This window comes from Vicia villosa, unplaced genomic scaffold (assembly GCF_029867415.1).
Source record: "Vicia villosa cultivar HV-30 ecotype Madison, WI unplaced genomic scaffold, Vvil1.0 ctg.000252F_1_1, whole genome shotgun sequence".
Classification (NCBI taxonomy): domain Eukaryota; kingdom Viridiplantae; phylum Streptophyta; class Magnoliopsida; order Fabales; family Fabaceae; genus Vicia; species Vicia villosa.
This window is the reverse complement of record NW_026705105.1, coordinates 1021944-1039763: the sequence shown is the minus strand read 5'-3', so window position 1 is coordinate 1039763 and position 17820 is coordinate 1021944. Positions and strand designations below refer to the sequence as shown.

Sequence of the window (17820 nt, the reverse complement as noted above, 5' to 3'; positions counted from 1 at the left end):
CTACTTTAGCGTTAACGCGGTCTATACCACTTATTTCGTACATTCCTCCTTTGGTTTGGGTCTTCTCTAGAGCGGCTCGTTCTCCACCCCATTGGTAATGGTTTTGTGCCATGTTCTCTATGAGGTTGTATGCTTCATCATGAGGTTTGTCCATTAATGCTCCGCCAGCAGCGGCATCTATAGTCATTTTAGTGTTATATAGGAGACCACCATAGAATGTATGGATGATCAGCCATGGTTCGAGTCCATGATGAGGGCATAGTCTAAGCATGTCCTTGTAACGTTCCCAAGCTTCGAAGAGTGATTCGTTATCCTTCTGGGTAAATCCGTTGATTTGACCTCTTAGCATAGCAATTTTGCTAGGCGGAAAATATCTCGCTAAGAATACTCTCTTCAATTCATCCCATGTAGTTATGGAATTAGAAGGCAGGGATTGAAGCCACGCTCTAGCTCTATCTCTCAAGGAGAAAGGGAAGAGACGTAATCGAATAGCTTCGGAACTAACGTTGTTAGCTTTGACAGTGTCGCCATATTGCACGAACACAGATAAATGGAGGTTGGGGTCGTCTGCAGGGCTTCCAGAGAATTGATTCTGTTGAACAGCTTGGACCAATGAAGGTTTTAGTTTGAAATTGTTTGCCTCAATCGCAGGTGGTGCGATACTTGAGTGCGGTTCAGCGCGTGAAGGAGCGGCATAGTCTCTAAGAGGACGAATAGCAGCCATCTCTAACTTCGGGATAATTTGATTGATTTGATCAGTAAAGGTCAATTCCTGATTAATCGGAATTGGTGCTACTTCGGGAAGATATCGAGCTCGACGTTTGACGTTAATGAAACGTTTGATCTCGTTAATTCGTTGTATTAAATCCCCTCCTTGTGAACGAGTATTTGGCATACAATCGCTCAAAAAGAAAAGAAAGAATTGCCCTAGTCTCTACGGTGTAACAGTGAGTTACGATATCGACTTAAATAGTCCCCGGCAACGGCACCAAAAACTTGATCGTGACTTTACGTGTCTATTAATCTGATGACTGCAAGTGCACAGTCGTGTCGTGTAGTTTTAAAAGATATCGAATCCACAGGGACTATGAATCGATCTACCATTATCTAAGGTTACTATGTAAAGCTAAGGCTACTAATAATTTGATTGTTCCTAAGGGAGAGTGATTGTGAATAGTAAGAAATATAATAATGAACAGATATCAGTATGTATTTCGCTTAACTTTAGGTGATCCGAAGGTCCATTGGCTAATGCATAATTCAATTAAAAATCTTTACTAATTCAATTGGTTAAAAATCCTCGTCTCAAACTTTCGCTCTGTTGATTTAGATTACTATCCTAACTCTTAATGTACGCTTTCGCCATCCCATTAGATATTAGAAAAGCTTTTTGGAAACAACGTAACTAATAAAATGCCTGTTTTATGAAGTTGTTATCTATTTAAATCTCCTAATCTCAAACTTTCGCTCTGTTGACTCGGAACATGCTAATATCCCTAACGTACGCTTTCGCCATCCCGCTCGGGTGTAAAAACAATTTTTGAAAATAAATAAGTTCCAATTAGTTTTAATACGCTTTCGCCATCCTTAAAACTAATGTCCTATGTCTACTATCCAGTTAAAGATCTCAAACTTTTGCTCTATTGATTTTAACCTTTGACCGTCTTAACCCCTCAAACTTTCGCTCTATTGGTTTTAAGACTTACTAATTAAATTAGACATACAAACCAAAAACAATTGATAATTAATAAAACATAGTTTAAGCCAATTTATTTCGGATCCCACAGTTAACTTACTTTACATACCGATACCTTAGTAAATTAGCAAGACATATTAATACGGTTCAGCATGCATAAATTAATTTGGTTTATAATAAAAGGCATGTTAATTGGCATATAATATATCATGAAATAACTATATAAATAAAGGCGGTAAATATTAAACCTGAATTAAATAAATTGCAATTGAATCTTCGAGTACTGAACTTCCACCACAGGTTGGATGGATCGTTTTCGGAATTTAAACGGACGGAAACTAAAACAAGGAAATAAAAGCGATAAATCTAACGTAAGGCTAGATTTATAAAAGGTTCACAACAATTTCCGGTGTAGAAATCGTTGTGAGAAAATAGACTGATTGAATGAAAGCAGGAAGAAAATATAAATCACGGTACAATTTCGGCAGCACTTCGTTGGCAGGAAATCGGGCATTGAGAACTGAGGTGACTGCTTCTATTTATAGGGGATGCTTTGCAGTTGCGTTGCGTGAAAAGAGGGACTTTTTCAGACTGGGCCTGGAGACGTGCGTCTCCACTTCTTCAGGAAGCTCCTTTGAATGACTTGAGACGTGCGTCTCAAGTTGAGAAAATGTAGGGGAATGGAGACGTGCGTCTCCCTTTTGCTGATGTGGCATAGAGACGTTGGAGACGTGCGTCTCCACTTGCTTGTGGGGTTTGGGCCACGCACAATTAATTCTCATTGGGCTGGTTTGTCTCTTTTGGGCCTTTGGGTCTTCTTTAGTACATTTGGGCCTTATTTGCACCTCCTTTTCACTTCAGCACCCATTTATCATCTTTTAGGCATAAATAGTGGTCGTTTTAGCTCCATTTCCTCTCCTTTTCACAAATAGTCATAATAAGAGTGTAAAACCTGAAACAAAGCAAAAACTCGCGTAATATCATAATAAATTAACATAATAAACGGAAAATGCTATAAATATCTATGGATTTCAAGCTAAATATACGATATAAAATCGTGCTATCACATTCACCGACTTATGCTGAGAAAGCCTTGGAAGTGAACAAATTGTCTTCCGGAAGAAGACCACCATTTGTCGATCCGCTGGGGAGATTCCAAATTATTTTCTTTGACGAAAAGTGCCATCTATTGACCTTGCTGGGGAATTACTAAACTGTTTTCCATGAGGAAAAACTATCACTTGCCAGTTATGCTGGGATATCTGATCTACTTGGAAAAGAAAACCGCTCGTTGACTCTGTGAGGAATTCAACTGCGAAACAAACTATCTTATTTGAAGAAGATTGTCGAGTGTCGCTCTGCAGGAGAATCTCAGTCGGGGAATTCCAAGAGTGAGCAAACTATCTTATTTGAAGAAGATATCTATTGTCGACTTTGCTTGGGATTGAACAAACTATCTTTTTGAGGGAGATTACCATTTGTTGACTTGCTGGGGATTTCTCAAAGTAAACAAACTATCTTCCTCTGGAAGACCACCATTTGTTAATCTCTTGGGAAATTCGGGTGTATGAACTTTCTTTCTTGAGAAGAAAAACCCTTTCACGACTTCGCATGGGAAGCTTGAGTACATGCCCAAGTGACTCGGGCACTAACATGATCAAAGCCTAACTAGACTATGCTAACTATGCGATTATGATGTGCGAAGTATGCATGAATACTATGATAATTACAAACTGTAAAGTGAATGTGAATAGAATTGTAGCGGATGTGAAATCCTATGATACGACTTGAATCTTTGTTGATCAGAAGATGTCTTCTTCTTGCAGTTTGCACTCCGTTGGGGATAACTGGTTACCGGTTGCCCGCTGTTTGAAGTGAGTATTATGATTTGAACTGAAGATCCGTTATCGGGAGATGTTCGCAAAGCGACCTCATGGGGAAACTTTGGTTCCCGGAATCTCAACCGTTCTTGGAGCAACTGTTTGCATTCTTCCTATTGTTTGTGAACTTTAGAAAGAAATTTCACCTTTATTTTGCAAGTAAATTCATTTTATTTTATGAAAACATTTTGTTTTAAGAAAATGACTGTTAAACTTAAAAATGCATTTTAAGAAACGGAATAAGACTCGATTTGCAAAGAAAAGGCACAAGGCTCAAATTATTATTTATGGAATGGTAATCAGCGAAATGCTTGATTCCATGGAGTATTTACAAAGTTGGAAATTGGTAATTTTTGGGAAAAGGGCTACGATGAAACGTGACGACCGTTATCTTTCCCTTCCACTCTGAATTTCGCTGTATTCGTGCTTCGTGGAAGATGACCTACTGATGATGAATACTCCGCTATGGATTTTCAGGATAATTAAGTTTGTCCTGAACACAGTTACTTGCCATATATCCCTAACTTTTGCGTAAACTACCCCTTTCGGGTTATAAGTCTACCGGGATTGATTATATATATATATATATATATATATATATATGTCTCTAACTTTTGCCTGAATCGCCCTTTCGGGTTTTCGATTCACCGAGACGCCCTTTTTTGCCTAAGTCGCTCTTTGCGAGTTTTCAACTTAGCGAGCTGTTCTTTTATTTATTTAGGCGAAGTATTTCTTGACTGCGTCAACATTCACAGGATGGGTGAATTCTTCTCCATCAATAGTCGTGAGTATTAAGGCTCCTCCTGAGAAAGCTCTCTTGACCACGTATGGGCCGTCATAATTGGGAGTCCACTTCCCTCTCGAATCTGTGAGAAAAGATTGAATCTTTTTGAGTACAAGGTCACCTTCTTTGATTGCGCGAGGTCGAACCTTTTTGTCGAAAGATTTCTTCATTCTTTGTTGATATAGTTGTCCGTGGCATAAGGCTGTCATGCGCTTTTCTTCGATTAAGTTCAATTCATCGAATCTGCTTTGACACCACTCGGCTTCTGTTAATTTTGCCTCCATCAAAATTCTCATTGATGGGATCTTAACCTCTATGGGTAGGACTGCCTCCATGCCATATACAAGGGAGAAAGGAGTTGCTCCAGTCGAAGTACGTACAAATGTACGATAACCATGAAGAGCAAACGGGAGCATTTAATGCCAAAAGTGATGACCATCTTCTGAATGATTTTCATGATGTTTTTGTTAGCTGCTTCTACAGCTCCATTCATCTTTGGTCTGTAAGGAGATGAGTTGTGATGTTCAATCTTGAAATCTTCACAAAGTTCCTTCATCATTTTGTTATTCAAATTTGACCCATTGTCAGTGATTATCCTGCTAGGAATGTCGTAGCGACAGATGATGTGATTCTTGATAAACCTGACGACAACTTGTCTTGTGACGTTTGCATATGAAGCGGCTTCAACCCACTTGGTGAAATAGTCTATGGCTACCAAGATGAAGCGATGTCCGTTGGACGCTTATGGCTCGATCATTCGAATCATGTCGATTCCCCACATGGAGAAAGGCCAAGGGGAAGAGAGTATGTTGAGAAGAGATGGTGGCACGTGAATCCTATCGGCGTAGATCTGGCACTTGTGACACCTCTTTGCATACTGGTAGCAATCTGACTCCATATTCAGCCAATAATATCCTGCTCTCAGTATTTTCCTTGTCATGGTGTGTCCATTGGTGTGAATACCAAAGGAACCTTCATGTGTTTCTCTCATGAGTATTTCTGCTTCTTTCTTGTCAACGCATCTGAGCAGAACCATATCGAAATTTCTCTTGTACAGAACATCTTCATTCAAAAATAATCTTCCAGCTAACTTTCTCAAAGTCTTTCTATCTTTCTTTGATGTCCCAAGAGGGTACTCTTGTCTTTGAAGAAAGTTCTTGATATCGTGATACCACGGTTTGTCGTCGATGATTGCTTCTACTGTGAAAACATGAGCGGGCCTATCCAGGCGCATAACATCAATCCGAGGAATGTCATTCCAATGATTTATCCTAATCATGGAAGAGAGTGTGGCTAATGCATCAGCCAAGTTATTTTCTTCACGAGGAATGTGATGAAAATCTACCCTGTCGAAGAATGGTAACAATCTTCTCGCGTAGTCTTTGTAAGGGATTAGCCCTGGTTGGCGTGTTTCCCATTCTCCTTTGATTTGATTGATGACCAAAGCTGAATCTCCATATACATCCAAGTGTTTGATTCTTAGATCCACGGCTTCTTCGAGACCCATGATGCAAGCTTCATATTCGGCCTCATTGTTTGTGCATTTGAAAGTTAATCTGGCAGTAAATGGAATATGGGTACCTTGAGGTGTAACAATGATTGCCCCAATTCCTCGTCCATAAGCATTGACGGCTCCGTCAAATATCAAGCCCCACTGGGATCCTATCTCAGGTCCTTCGTCCGGTAGTGGCTCGTCGTAATCTTTCATCTTGAGGTACATAACGTCCTCGTCCGGAAAGTCAAAACTGGTTGATTCATGACCATTGAGTGGATGGTGAGCCAGGTGCTCAGCTAGGATACTTCCTTTCACGACTTTCTGTGCGTGATACTCAATGTCATATTCTGATAACAACATCTGCCAACGGACAATTCTCCCAATTAAGGCAGGCTTTTCAAAGATGTACTTGATTGGATCCATATGGGAGATCAAACAAGTAGTATGTCGAATCATGTACTGGCGGAGACGCTTGGCAGCCCAGGCCAAAGCACAACAGGTCTTCTCGAGCATGGAGTAGCAAGATTCGCAGTCAGTGAATTTCTTGCTCAGGTAGTAGATTCCAAGGACACAACCCATGGAATCTTCTAAGAAGGTTAAGTACATTATCACAGGTCTTTCTTCCACTGGAGGAGACAAAATGGGTGGTTCGAGCAGATATTCCTTAATGTTGTCGAACGCTTTTTGACAATCGTCTGTCCAGACGCAACTCTGATTTTTTCGTAGAAGTTTGAAAATTGGAGCACAAGTTGCTGTCATGAGATATATGAATCTCGAGATGTAATTTAGACGTCCAAGAAATCCTCTAACTTGTTTCTCGGTTCTGGGTGAAGGCATTTCTTGAATTGCCTTGACTTTGTCTGGATCCACTTCAATTCCTCGTTTGCTGACGATGAAACCAAGGAGTTTTCCTGAGTAGACACCAAAGGTACACTTATGGGATTCAGGCGAAGCTGAAACTTCCGTAAGCATTGAAATAACTTTGTCAGATTCTGTATGTGATCTTCCTCATTTTCTGATTTGGCAATCATGTCGTCCACATAGACTTTCACTTCCTTATGCATCATGTCATGGAAAAGTGTAGTCATGGCTCTTTGATAAGTTGCCCCTGCGTTCTTTAGTCCAAAAGGCACAACGCGGTAGCAGAACATGCCCCAGGGGGTGATGAAAGATGTTTTCTCCATATCTTCAGGTGCCATCTTGATTTGGTTGTATCCTGAAAATCCGTCCATGAATGAGAAAACTTTGGATTTTGCTGTACTGTCCACCAACATGTCAATATGTGGTAGAGGAAAATCATCCTTAGGGCTAGCTTTGTTCAAATCTCTGTAGTCGACGCACATGCAGACTTTTCCATATTTCTTAGGAACGGGAACGATATTAGCTAACCACTGAGGGTATTCTGAAGTGACGAGGAAACCAGCGTTGATTTGCTTTTGAACTTCCTCTTTAATTTTCATAGCCATCTCCGGATGAGTCCTTCTCAATTTTTGCTTGACCGGAGGGCACTCTGCTTTTAATGGTAAGTGATGCTCCACTATACTGGTATCCAACCCTGGCATATCCTGATAGGACCAAGCGAAGACATCTAAGAATTCTCTGAGCAGTTGTATCAAACTCTCTCTGATCTCTGAACTGAGCGAAGCTCCAATCTTAACCTCTTTTCTGTTTCCATCGGAACCAAGGTTAATGATCTCTAGAGGCTCATTGTATGGCTGAATGGCCTCTTCCTTTTGTTGAAGTAACCATGAAATTTCCTTTGATATTTCTTCGTCTTCTTCTTCCTCTGCCTCGAATACAGGAAATCCAAAGCTTGGAGAAGTCATACGATCGTACGTTTCAACGGGGTGTTTTATGATTAATTTGCATATGTGTGATGAATTTTTATTTAGACAACGAGGGAAGACTCGGTGTATGCAGTTAATAGAATGTTTTGATGTTTTTTAAGGGTGTTTTTTAGGATTACCAATTTCCGAAAAAAGAAAAGAGAAAAACTAACGAAGGAACAAAATGACATTTTTATTTATCAACAGTCATTTCTTGAAACAAAGACCCTATAAAACAAAACTCTATTACTTTGGGCGAAGCAAAGAGGGACATTTTCCTAAGAAATAGTAAAATGCAAAGCCCTATGAAACATCTCTTCACCATGGGCTATGGTGAGAGGATAAAATAACGGTGAAAGTTCCTACTTCGGAGTGCGAACAATAGTCGAAACTTCAACAGCCGTCCAATAGTGGCAAACCCCATTGTGCACTAGGTAATTTGGAACCTTAGGCTTAAGTTGGCATGTGGTTGGTCTTGATTTACCGACCACTGTCTTTGCAACACTTGGCGATCTTCTTCTACTTCAGCAGACTGAGCGGTGTGAGCATACCCATTTCCAAGTGGAGTATGTCGGACTTTCTTTTGAGGAAACTTCCAATCTTCTGAATGGAGAGACTCGTTGTCGGAGACACTTTCGAAATCATCCTCTTTTGTATTTTGATCTTGCTCTTCTCCAAAGATGGCATTGACTAGGTATGTAAACTCTAAACCCGTAGCCTCTGTGGGTGACTTGGGGATGTAATCCTCAAGGATGACTTCACCAGTTGATGATAATCAATAGCAAGGGTTATATATATCTTTCGGCTGAGTGAGGTACTCATAATCAATGTTCCATCCAGTTGGAACAATGTCTTCAAGAGAGATTTTGAACTTTCAAGAGCGGAGTATTTCACCATGTAGTCGAATTTTCCGCGTGGTTCTCCTAATGTATCCGAAGTCTCTCCGGGGATAGGAGGAACTTTTTCTGATGAGCCATGAATTTTGGTGGTGAAGTTGTTAGTAACTTCGTCACTGCTTGGTTGAGCCTTATTTTCAGATCCTTTAGTTGGATAACAGCAAGCTGAATCAGACTCTGATAGGGAGATGTATCCTGCCTCGAGAAGGTAGGACATACATTCCACTTCAAAATTCTCATCGGTGTTTTCCGTACCGATGGTCTTGACTGTTTGTTGAACAGGTTGAAGAAAACCTCCACTGCGGAAAGTTTCTTGAATTGGAAGAACTACCTCTATTCCTGGAATAGCCTTTGATGATGTTGGAAAGAATCCAACTCATGTTATGTTCTTGTTGTTGGTAGGAATATTAATGTGCCCCCAACCACTGGTAGTGTCATCCGTTACAACTTGAATTGCATTTTTGTAGGAAGAAATAGACGCTGCTTTCTTCTTTCCTTTTTTCTTATTCAAGGAAAGTGCTTGGAACTAAGTTCCAGCGACTTCTTTTGGTTCTATGTCGGAGAATGATGACAGGTTACTGACGATCAGAGCTCGTTCTCCACATACGGTCACCAATTTGTCATTTCGTATGAACTTCAATTTCTGATGAAGCGTTGAAGTAATTGCCCCAGCCTCATGAATCCATGGGCGACCTAGCAAACAACTGTATTGTGCTGGGATATCCATAACTTGGAAATTGATATTGAAAGTATGAGGTCCAATAGTTATGGGAAGATCTATTTCTCCAAAAACTGACTTCCTTGATCCATCAAATGCTTTGACGATGACGTGACTGTCCCTTAATGGGTAATCTTTGAAAGATAATTTTTACAATGTTGATTTGGGCATAACGTTGAGAGAGGATCCATTGTCTATTAGGACTCCCGTGAGTACATCGTTCATGCAGCTAACTGAGATGTGAAGTGGAAGATTATGGTCCACTCCTTCTTCAAGAAGATCTTCGTCACAGAAACTCAGGTTAGTTCCTGCGGAGATGTTGGCAATGATGTTGTTGAATTGCCCCACCGTAACACTTGGTTCTACGAAAGCTTGTTCCAAAACTTTCTGTAGAGCTTCCCTATGAGCCTCAGAACTCAATAGTAGGGAAAGAACAGATATCCTAGACGGAGTATGTAGCAGCTGGTGTAACACCCCAAATTCTACCCGAAAAATATAATAAAATCAGAGTATAAATTTCAAACAAGCTCATTTGAGGTATCACATATTCGTCATTTCAAAAACAATTATGGCTTATTTGCCTTCATATAGATACATAGCACGTAACTTAAAACGGACAATTAAATCATTATTCAAAAATCACTTTGTTTCAAATTAAATAATTAACTCGCAGCGGAATCATCAAACTTCATAAATATTCAAATCAAGTCGTAGCATCATTGCACGGTAACTTTAAGTTACAATTTAAAACATAATTCACTTAAAAATTCAGCAAACAAAATAATAATTAAAACAATCGCTTTATCCCCCCGAGTGCTACGTATCAGAGCAAGACACCAACTCGAATAACAGCAATTAAAGACTTCATAAAATCACTTCAAACTTCCACCGCTATCTTGAGTACCTGTCAATTTCCCATGGTAGGGAAACATCATTCAGAAAGGGTGAGATATCTACCAATATAAACAAACGCATGATAAACAATATATTAAAATTTAATCATACGAAATTATCACGTTACAGCTTTCAGACTACATTTATAATAACAATTAACCTGAACAGTTATAATTAACAAAAATAAATAACAACAACATATTAATAGTTATAACAACTATTTCTCATCTTCTAGACAATACCTGTCACAACACGTCATTAGTATAACAATTTATAATTACAACTCCATATTATCACAATTTAACAACAACTCAAGTCACATCACATCACAATTAAATCACACTCATGCCACATACAATGAGACTCTACAACTGCACATGCATGTGGTACACAGGGCTTCAGCCCCCATCGCCAATTGCCAGTTAAACAGAGGCATCAAGGCATAAGCCTTCGTCACTAATTTGCCAATCCAGGCCGTCGCCAAAAATGCATATGTATATGAATGCAACAAACACACACAACAAACAACATCATCGTCATAAGGCATAAGCCTATATCGTCGCTATACTAATAAATAGAGGTATACATCGTCACTGAAACATCCTTCAACTTCGCATAAAACAACAACAATTATCACCACAACAACAACTAATTTCATCGAATCAACACGACAGAATCACAATAAATAATCAGGAATAATTTCCTACGAATTTAACCCCCACATATCATTCATCATGAGTCCGGTTATAGAGTTAGAACCCCACCCCTTACCTTGTATTCGGAGTCCGTTCTACAATTCTACCGATCGAAGCCATCTAGCCTTAGCTCCCAACCATTGCCTCTTTTAATCAGAATCAAAAGCTGAAAATTTCCCAAATATGCAGCTACAGTGCGATGATCATATCTCACAACTCAGACCTTATTTTAAAGATCCCAACGGTCAAAAGTTAGCTATAGGTGTTGCGAACCTACCCACAAAATTTGGCGACGATCCAACGGTTAACGAATCGGGGATCTTCGATTTAGTGAGACTGCTGCAAGAAAAACGGGAATGAATTTCTCTCCTATTTTTTCTCTTCTCTACAACTTCCCATAACCAATTCCCCAAGACTTTTTCTCTTCTAATTAGCCTAATCCTTATCTTAACCTAATTTCATTAAATCTATTGGGCCTAACATTCACACTCCACCCTTTACTACCACCATCACTTAATTAAGTCCATATAACAAATCTAGTATTTCTTCAATACTATTTCTACAACTTAATCAATTAATTAATCGACTAATTAATCATAAAAACCCATGCCAACAATTCTCAACACTCCACAAATTCAATAATTAAATTCGAAATAATTCAATAATATTTAATTAAATAATTAATTAAATACCGGGTGTTACAACTCTCCCCCACTTAGAATATTTTCGTCCTCGAAAATTTATCCGATACAACCATCATCAACTTCACCTACACGTCCAACATCCAACATAACAACCCATTGACACATCTCAAACCGACTACACATATGTCGACCATTCCGGTACTTCTTCAACATAACCATTACTAACTTGTAAACTATTCCAACGCTATTCGAAAGTGCGAACATCGACGCCATGCGGCGACACTCTTTACGGTATCTCCAAAACTTCTCAAATGGGACACTTAATTCTTAAAATTTCTTCTAAACAAATCCTTTAATTACTCCTTCAATTCACTCAACTCTGACACTAACGTCCAGCGCAACACCAACGCACAAGTCTGGTCCCAAGGACAAGCGTAACCGCAAACTTCATCTCTTTCCAACATCATCTTGTTACAAATAATTCTATTAAAGCTGATGGAACCATTTTTAAAATAAATTTCTTCTCGTTAGCTTTCCAACGCTTCAAACGGGACTCGAATCGGATACCCAGAACTCCAGTTATGAATTTTTGAAGTTTCACAACAAATTCAGCAATTTCCGGCGTTTTGCTTACGAAAATTTCACTCCAAAACCTGTTTTTCTTCAACTTAAACATATTCCAAACAACTCTTAACATATCTCCTCACTCCCAAACTTTTTATAACTCGAGAGACACCTTCTTTCGTCGAAATTCAGTTTTCGAAACACCAAGACAACAATCCTCTTTGCAAACTTACAACTGAACCACATCTGAGAAGCAAAGCTTCTCCCCCACTTCGCTCAAACTAATTCCTGCAACAACCAGAAAGCAACAAGTACCGACAGTGTTTCACACACTTGTCGCGTACAGAGAAATAAACAACATTAGACAACTTGGCCGGACGAACCGACCTGCTCTGATACCACTAATGTAACACCCCAAATTCTACCCGAAAAATATAATAAAATCAGAGTATAAATTTCAAACAAGCTCATTTGAGGTATCACATATTCGTCATTTCAAAAACAATTATGGCTTATTTGCCTTCATATAGATACATAGCACGTAACTTAAAACGGACAATTAAATCATTATTCAAAAATCACTTTGTTTCAAATTAAATAATTAACTCGCAGCGGAATCATCAAACTTCATAAATATTCAAATCAAGTCGTAGCATCATTGCACGGTAACTTTAAGTTACAATTTAAAACATAATTCACTTAAAAATTCAGCAAACAAAATAATAATTAAAACAATCGCTTTATCCCCCCGAGTGCTACGTATCAGAGCAAGACACCAACTCGAATAACAGCAATTAAAGACTTCATAAAATCACTTCAAACTTCCACCGCTATCTTGAGTACCTGTCAATTTCCCATGGTAGGGAAACATCATTCAGAAAGGGTGAGATATCTACCAATATAAACAAACGCATGATAAACAATATATTAGAATTTAATCATACGAAATTATCACGTTACAGCTTTCAGACTACATTTATAATAACAATTAACCTGAACAGTTATAATTAACAAAAATAAATAACAACAACATATTAATAGTTATAACAACTATTTCTCATCTTCCAGACAATACCTGTCACAACACGTCATTAGTATAACAATTTATAATTACAACTCCATATTATCACAATTTAACAACAACTCAAGTCACATCACATCACAATTAAATCACACTCATGCCACATACAATGAGACTCTACAACTGCACATGCATGTGGTACCCAGGGCTTCAGCCCCCATCGCCAATTGCCAGTTAAACAGAGGCATCAAGGCATAAGCCTTCGTCACTAATTTGCCAATCCAGGCCGTCGCCAAAAATGCATATGTATATGAATGCAACAAACACACACAACAAACAACATCATCGTCATAAGGCATAAGCCTATATCGTCGCTATACTAATAAATAGAGGTATACATCGTCACTGAAACATCCTTCAACTTCGCATAAAACAACAACAATTATCACCACAACAACAACTAATTTCATCGAATCAACACGACAGAATCACAATAAATAATCAGGAATAATTTCCTACGAATTTAACCCCCACATATCATTCATCATGAGTCCGGTTATAGAGTTAGAACCCCACCCCTTACCTTGTATTCGGAGTCCGTTCTACAATTCTACCGATCGAAGCCATCTAGCCTTAGCTCCCAACCATTGCCTCTTTTAATCAGAATCAAAAGCTGAAAATTTCCCAAATATGCAGCTACAGTGCGATGATCATATCTCACAACTCAGACCTTATTTTAAAGATCCCAACGGTCAAAAGTTAGCTATAGGTGTTGCGAACCTACCCACAAAATTTGGCGACGATCCAACGGTTAACGAATCGGGGATCTTCGATTTAGTGAGACTGCTGCAAGAAAAACGGGAATGAATTTCTCTCCTATTTTTTCTCTTCTCTACAACTTCCCATAACCAATTCCCCAAGACTTTTTCTCTTCTAATTAGCCTAATCCTTATCTTAACCTAATTTCATTAAATCTATTGGGCCTAACATTCACACTCCACCCTTTACTACCACCATCACTTAATTAAGTCCATATAACAAATCTAGTATTTCTTCAATACTATTTCTACAACTTAATCAATTAATTAATCGACTAATTAATCATAAAAACCCATGCCAACAATTCTCAACACTCCACAAATTCAATAATTAAATTCGAAATAATTCAATAATATTTAATTAAATAATTAATTAAATACCGGGTGTTACAGCTGGTCTGCAAAGTTGTATTCACTCCTCTGGACTAATTTCAACATCTCATCACTTTCTTTCGCTTGAACAGCATTGGTTGGATGATTGTCTTGCTTATGTGGTGCTTCTTCAGAATGTTTCTCCACATTTTCTGTTGTTCTGTTGAAGACTCGTCCACTTCTGGTGACTCGACTAACATCAGCAATGTTGACAACACACGGTAATGGTATTTCCTTACCATTTTCAATGAATGTAGCGTTGTACTTGTATGGTATAGCCTTGTCAGACTCATACGGTACAGGACCTGGTAAGTAGATGACTAACAGAGCAATTGTCGTCTTCCTGCTGTCATACTTGACTTGCGTTGGTTCAACTTGATTAATCTGAGGAGATGTGTAACACCCTGGATTTCCGCTTACCCCGCGGGGCTTCCGGCCTACCAAGCATGTCACCAGCTTAATCAATAATCCCCCTAGGTCCGCTTACCGGCTGCCCAGTAAATATTGTTTTTGCCTCCCGCAGGAATAGAACCACGTACCTAGGGGTTAAGTACGTATTCATAGCAATTCCTGCTACCACTTGAGCTACTAGCTCAAGTGGTAGCAGGAATTGCTATGAATACGTACTTAACCCCTAGGTACGTGGTTCGATTCCTGCGGGAGGCAAAAACAATATTTCCTGGGCAGCCGATAAGCAGACCTAGGGGGGATTATTGATTAAGCCGGTAACATGCTCGGTTGGCCGACACGGTTGATGCGTGCAGTGCATATCGGGGTGTTACAAGACACGGTAAAGACTTCGTCATCTTCTTTGTTGGCAAGAACTGTAATGGTATTTTCATCCATTAGTTTCTGAATGTCGTTGCGAACGCGCAAACATCCTCGTGAATTTCTTCGACAAATTCTGCATCTACTATAAGGATGGAAATCTGTTCCAAAGTAGGCAAGTCCATTTAAAGTCTTATGGAACCTGACTACCGATCCTTCGAGATCTTCGACTCTGTAGATTTTGTATTCTCTTGGACATCCTTGAACCATGTTGACGTCGTATTCAGTTTTGACTCGGATGTGTTGAATCCATCCTAAGTCCATTTGTTCTTGTAATGCAGCTTGAACTACGGCACATCCTTGATTATTCTTTGGACAAATTTCACATGTGAAGTAGTTGTGAGGTGGTACATGGTCGTACCCAGCTTGTCTAGCGTGCAATTTGACGAGATTTTCCCCTATCTGACGAATGTTGTAGATTTGAATGACGTTGGGGTGCTGATCTATCCGATTCACTAAAGCTTCTTTATGCTGTGGCAAAGGATTTTCTTGGACGTTAGGATTAGTATCTTTGAAGGATAGCATTCCGCTCTTCACTAATCTTTGTACGTCTATCTTGAAAGGGAGACAGTTCTCACTGTTGTGACCTGGTGCCCCCTGATGATAGGGACAAGATTGGTCAGCCTTAAACCATGGTGAAGAACTGTTTTCCGGATTTGGAAGACTCCTTGTCTGAATGAGTCCTTTTGCTAGTAGAGTTGGAAACAATTCCGCATACGACATTGGTACGGGGTCAAAGGTAAAATACCTCGGTACCCGATTGTTGTTGAAATTTGGAGGTCGAACCTGCTGCTGAGGTTGCTGTGACCTTTGTTGAAATGGTTGTTGAGAAACTTGTGGTTGATAAGTTGGCGCTGAGTTAACAACCGGAGTTATTGTAGAAACTTGAGGTGAGAACTTCTTCTTTGCTTTGTGCAAGACATTGCTGACATCTTGATCCTTTTTCTTCTGGAAAGAACTTCCGTACTTCCTAGGACCAATAGAAGATTTTGGTTCTTTGTTCAAGCGTCCTTCTCGAACTGCTTCTTCTAAACGTACACCCATGTTTACCATCTCGGTAAAGTCACTTAGTGCACTTGCAACCATCCGTCCGTAGTAAAATGGACTCAAAGTCTTGAGATAGATTTTCGTCATTTATTTCTCTTCAAGTGGAGGACAAATTTGAGCAGCAACTTCACGCTATCTCTGAGCGTATTCCTTGAAGCTTTCACTATCCTTTCTAGTCATGGCCCGGAGTTGATCTCTGTCGGGAGCCATATCCAGATTGTACTTATACTGTTTGACGAAGGCCTCTCCGAGGTCTCGAAAAGTACGAATCTCTGAACTGTCCAAGTTCATGTACCATTTAAGTGCAGCACCAGTTAGGCTGTCTTGAAAATAATGAATGAGCAATTGTTGATTATCAGTCTGAGTTGACATTCTTCGACCGTACATCACGAGGTGACTTTGTGGGCATGAATTCCCTTTGTACTTCTTGAAATCTGGTACTTTGAATTTGTGAGGAATCTTAACATTTGGAACTAGACAGAGGTCTGCAGCATCCTTTCCAAATAGATCTTGTCCTCGGAGAGTCTTGAGTTCCTTCTGCATTTGCAGAAACTGTTCCTGGAACTTGTCCAATCTTTCATACACGCCAGCGTCCTCACTGGGAGCGTGATGATATACTTGTCCGCCCGGTGGAGGAAAAGTATGCATAATCGGTTGTGGAGAAGCCATGACAGCAGATCTTGGAATCTCAGCATTCTGTTGTGCGTAACCCATTGTTGTTGCTCTTGGAACTTCAATTTCCAGAGGTCTGTAACCCTCCGGTAGATGCATCTCCATTGTAGCTCTTGGAACTTCAGAAACCGGGGGTATGTACCCGTCTGGAATAAAGTTATATGGCATGCCCAAAGGTCGGTTGGGTGGCATGGTATAATGAGGAATAGGAGTAGAAACAACCTCGAAAACCACAGTCCTTTGTGGTTCTTCTGGCGTTGGTCGATTCTGTGCAACCACCAGGGCTTCTACCATACTATTGAGTCTTTCAACAGCATCTTTGAGAGTAGTAACCTCTACCCTGAGTTCTCCACTCTCTTGTTCAAAGTCTTCCATTCTTTTCTTGCGACTTGAATGAGTGTTGTATGGATGAGACAGCTTGAATGTCTTTGTTCACCTCCTTCTCCTCCTCTCTTTCTGGAGAAAGGAAAGTGACGATTAGATCCGCGACAATTCTCGTGTCAGTGCGTACAACTAAAGCGATGCATGATGTGTAATTAAGTTAATATTTTTCAACGAAACACTATAATCACGTTATGAAACGTCAAACTTTTTATTAATTAAGCGAAAATGCCGTTTTTTTACACACTTTGAAAAGGGAAATACAGAGAAACTGGGAGAAAGGACTCTAAAACTTTGATGAAGAGCCGACTTCACGTTCTAACATTTTCTTCTGTTTCTTGAGCTGAGCGTTCTCTGACGTAAGCTGATCGATGATCCAGGAAGCAGGAGGGATATGATGAGAAAGTGACGATTGTGTCACTTATCGATCGAGTACTTCAAGTAACTCATCCTTCCTTCTTAGGATGTTCTGAATCTCAACATTTTCTGTGTTGACGACTCGATACTTGTTCCTCCAAGCATTCCTTTCTTGGCATACCTTGTTTAATGCCGCTTGTAGTTTTTCAACATCGGTGGAGAAAAGGAATAT

General features: G+C 39.6%; 1 non-coding gene across 1 annotated transcript; it reads left to right on the top strand.

Annotated features, from left to right (window-relative positions):
• Positions 1-242: 242 nt before the first annotated feature.
• Positions 243-349, top strand: LOC131625974 (small nucleolar RNA R71). The gene has a single exon (XR_009291006.1). It is a non-coding gene; the product is annotated as a small nucleolar RNA R71 (small nucleolar RNA).
• Positions 350-17820: the final 17471 nt, after the last annotated feature.